The following is a 5,442-nucleotide window of genomic DNA, read 5'->3' on the forward strand; positions in this document are numbered from 1 at the left end:
GAGGGGTAAATGACAAGGACAAATCTGATACCTTCCCCTTCTAGGTCGGGGGTGAGCTAATGGGGGTGATGGTGACCATATTCACATATGGACATGTTAGATAGATTTGATACTGGGAGTAAACTGAGGGGTGGGGTTGAATCAGTTTACTATCAGAAATCAAAGCTATTGTATATCAAATTTTTTAAACTGGAGCACAAAGAAACCAACACAATGAAGGATAAAACATGAAAGCACAATACACACAACACCAATATTTTTGATGTGGAAAACCCGGTAAAGGGAAAAACCATGATGGGAAACCCTACCCGCATTCAGATAATATTTCTGCAACAGTATGTGAAATAATTACAATGGGGATTGCACTTTCAATCAGGCCAACCACCTAGAGCTCATTACTCATCACAAAAGAGAAGTCTCACTGACTTACAAATGTCATACTACAATCTAGAGAGAATGAACTGTGAAAGTAGCATCTCCTGATGCTTGATACAGTTTCGATTAAGCATAGATATTTTCCCTACAATACCAAAAACTTTCTGCCAAATGATATATCACTTGTTCACACATAAACCTTCCTCTGATAATGCAAACATAACCATCTATCCCACACCTCTTACATATTACATGAATAAGTCACTTATAAACATATCATCAACCTTATGATAAGGTCAGCTAAACCCTAAACCCAAAAACCCATAATAACAAAAAATACATTACACGGTATCAACATACCAATATTATGATTTACATTACATAGCATGGACCTAATTCAAATATCCAAACAATTATATCCATCTAAAATTCTATTAAGACCAAAATCCATCACGTTTCACCAACCGATAGAAACCCTTAGTGAAGTAACATAGAAAGTCTAACCGGATCCAAATAGGACCACCATAATAACATGCCAACCAATGTAAAGTCACCAAACACTCATAATATGATCAAGAAGCACCTTCAACATGATAGAAACAAATTCCATAAGCCAAACCAAAATCGTCTGATCAAAACATCAAATATCACTTATCGGTAAAGCTAACCAGTACCAGGAAATAACAATCGGGAACATAAGCAATAGTTACCGAAGAACCAAAACATGAACCAATAAAATATGGCAAGCATATAACCATCCATAATAAGCATTTGAAATCACATCCAAGGATCTGATCATACCGGATCAAAATCAAAGCCAAAACTAAGATAAATACCAAGATAAATTGGGATAGGTCCAACCGAGATAGCAGAACCATATCCAACCGGAATACATTGTTGACATCAATGACAACACTTAACCAAATCCAACATATGACCAACAAACTCCCCCTTTGGTATTGATGGAAACACTGAATGTGAAAAACATCCAAGTGCCAAGGAATGCCAACAATCTCCCCCAAAGACATGACTGATTTTCACATGAATACCATCTCTCCCCCTTTGATATCAATGATAAAGGACAAATACCAAACCAAAAATACTGAACTAAATAGCTGGCTACTCCACCTGAGTAGTAGCATCATCTCATCAACCTAGATCAAAGAAAATATCTGATAAGCTTACCGGATTGATGCATTCCTGCATCCCTAAGTCTCTTCTGGAGGGTTGGTAACCCCCAATTGATCTTTGAGATATTCAAAAGTATCTTTAGGCAATGGTTTTGTTATAAATATTGCAATCTACTCCTTAGTAGGCACATAAACCAGTTTGACTTCCTTTGCTTCAACCTTTTCTTTCAAGAAATTATACCTTATAGAAATGTGTTTTGATTTGGAATGAAATACTGGACTCTTTGACATATCAATAGAAGCAGTATTATCATAGTGAATAATAATAGGCTCATCATAACTTATCCTTATATCTTTCAACATTTGTTTCATCAATAAAATCTAAGTACAGTTGGTTGCAACAACTACATATTCTGCTTCAGTAGTAGATAATGAAGTACATGATTGTTTCTTACTAAGCCATGAAACCAACTTCTTTCAATAAATTATCATTCTTTGGATACCATAACCCAAGGTCTATTGTACCTGCCAAACATCTTAATATCCTCTTGACAACAATATCATGAGCTCCTATAAGATTTGACTAAAATCTAGAAGCAATACACATAACATTCATTATATCAGGTCTAGTCTAAGTTAAGTACAATAATCCACCAATCATTGTTTTATATCTACTTGGATTCAGTCTAGGAGATTCATCATCCTTTGACAATTTGCAATCGATTATCATAGGAGTACTGACAGGTTTTAAATTCTCAAGTCCAAATTTCTTAAGCAATTCCTTCACATACTTAGTTTGACAAATGAAAATACCTTTATTAGTCTGAGTAATATACAAACCTAAGAAAAATTTCATCTCACCAATCATAGACATTTCAAATTCATTTTTCATATCATCAACAAATTTCATGCATAGGCTTTCTTCTCCTCAAAAAATGATATCATCCACAAAGACTTCAATAATCAGTATTTTATCATGCTTGATTTTATAATATAGGTTACTATCAATATTACCTTTTCTAAAACCAAGCTTAGAAATATATCTATCCAATCTAGCATACCATGCTCTAGGGGCCTATTTTAGTCCATATAAAGCTTTCTTCAATCTGCAAACCATGTCCTTGTCTTCTGATAAAGAAAATCCATCAAGTTGCTCAATGTAGACTTTCTCCTCAAGATCTCCATTCATAAATGCGCATTTGACATCCATCTGATATACTTTGTAGTTCTTGTCTACAAAATAGGCAAGAAATAGTCTTACCACTTCAATTCTTGCAATCAAAGCATAAATCTCACCATAATCAACTCCTTCTTCTTGTGAATAACCTTTGCAAACAAATATAGCCTTGTTTTTTACAACTTGACCTTCCTCATTCAATTAGTTCTTGAAAGCCCATTTAGTTCCAATAATATTCTTATCTTTAGGTCTGGGAACTAATTCCCATGTCTTATTCTTTTGTATTTGATCTAATTCTTCTTCCATTGCTTTCATCCAATTTTCATCTTTACTTGCTTCAATAAATTATTCCGGTTGAATTTGATAAATCAAACATACATCTTCAGTAGCTAGCCTTCTTCTAGTCATCACACCTTTTCTTTTATCTCCAATGATTTGATCTTCAAAATGATTTAGTTTCACATACCTAGGATTCTTTGAATTTTCTCGATTTACTGACTCTTTCTGTTGTTCAATAGTCACAGTTGAATTTTCTAATGTTGCCAGAGTCAATGATTCAATGCTCTGAGTAGCTTCTTGCATTACCAGTTCAGGTCTGATAAATTCATCTTTTGGTCCACAATCATATGATCTGATCTAATTACTGCCTTGTTCATCCACCTTAACATTTATGCTCTCCATTATCCTATTCAATATTTTGTTATAACATCTATATGTTTTACTCTTAGTAGAATAACCCAAACATATTCCTTCATCACTTCTAGGATCAAATTTTCCCAATGCATCATCTCTTCTAATGTAGCATTTACTTCCAAAAATTCTAAAATATCTAACAGTAGGAGTATGACCAAACCATAATTTATAAGGAGTCTTACCGGTATCATCTTTTATGTGTACTATGTTGAAAGTGTATACAACATTATTGACAACTTCTCTCTAATAGATATCAGACAATTTAGCTTCAGTCATCATTGTCCTTGCCACATCCAATATGGTTCTATTTTTCCTTTCCACCAATCCATTCTACTGTGGAGTTCTAGGTGCAACAAGTTGTCTTATGATTCCATTCTTCTCACAAAAGTTGTTGAATTCACTGGATGTAAACTCACCACCTTGATCTGATCTTAAGCATTTTATCTTCAATCCTGTCTCAGTCTCAACCATAGCTTTGAAGATTCTAAATTTCTCAAGAGCTTCCGATTTTTCTTTTAAAAATGCAACACAAATCATTCTAGAGTAGTCATTAATAAGCAACATAAAATATCTCTCGCCTTGAAAACTTTTAGTCCTTGTCGGTCCACATAGGTCAATATGAATAAGATCAAGAATTTCATTAGATTTATCATGTATTCTTCTAAAAGAAGTTTTGACTTGCTTACCCATTTGACATTCTCTACATATCGGATTATGAGGTTTGACAATCTTGGGAAAATCTCTGATAACCTGTGTTGAATTGATCTTCACTATGTAATCAAAATTTACATGACACATCCTCTTATGCCATAACCATCTTTCATCAATCTGAGCAATAAAACAAGCTTTCTCATCAGAGTTCAAATGAAAAATGTTTCCAATGGTCTAGGTTTTGGAAGTAATTTCGAATCCAGATCTATTGATGATCTTGCATTTTCTATCCTTGAATTGCAAATGAAATCCTCTATCCACCATCTGACCTACACTTATAAGATTATGCTTCAAGCCTTCAACATAATAAACATTATTAGTATTAGTCTTACCATCCAATGATATTGTTCCTTTGCCTTTGATCCTACATGCCTCGTTGTCTCCAAATCTGACTAGTCCGCCATCAAATTATTGTAGTGAGAAATTTTCTCTTGTCATCGGACATGTGATTTGAGCATCCACTGTCTGTAACCCATTCATAATTCTCTTCAATTTTAGTAGCTAAAGCCTTCTTCTTAGTATGAGTTGCTTCAATGATAGTTTCCAGAGAATCATCCTTGATAGCAATAAATACCCAATCTTTACCTGAGCTTCCATTGCCGGTTCCACTTACAGGTTCATCATCATCATCATCAGTAATACCAAAATCATCATCACTAGCATAATAGCATGATTTATCCTTATTCCTTCTAAATCTAGGTTTGTTCTGATATTTCAAACTAGGCTTATAACTCTTCACAAATCTTTCATAATTCCTAGCAGCTCTTTTAGGGCATCTAGAAGCAAAATGATCAAGCTTATTGCATGAAAAACATTTAAAAGCCACTTTTCCTTCATACTTACATCCTGTCGGTCCTTTAGGAATTCTTCTAGCAATCAGGGCTTCCAGCTCTTCAAGTTATTTGTCTTCCCTTTCAATGTCCTCCAAATCTTTAATATAAAATTCCTTCCAATCTATCTTTTGCTTATCGATGGCAGATACTTTAGATGCAATTTTAGTTATAGTAGCACTCTAATCTCCAAGTTCCTCAAGTTCAAAAACAGTCAATTTCCCAAGTAGTGTATCTTTGGTAATAGGGGTGCTTGACATTATTCAGAGTTCATTGATTGCAGTAGCATTCATCTTATAAGCCTGAGGTAGAACTCTCAGAACCTTTGACACAATCTCATCCTCATTAACTAATCTGCCACAACATTTGATTCCCATAACAATCTCATTCACTCTATCCATGAAAGAACTTATCTTCTCATCTTCTTCCATCTTCAAATATTCATATCTTACCTGGAAACCTTCAAGTTTTGCAATCTTTACTGCTTGGTCGCCTTCATAAAGAGTTTCAAGTTTTGTCTAGATCT

The sequence above is a fragment of the Cryptomeria japonica genome, chromosome 2, assembly GCF_030272615.1.
Source record: "Cryptomeria japonica chromosome 2, Sugi_1.0, whole genome shotgun sequence".
Classification (NCBI taxonomy): domain Eukaryota; kingdom Viridiplantae; phylum Streptophyta; class Pinopsida; order Cupressales; family Cupressaceae; genus Cryptomeria; species Cryptomeria japonica.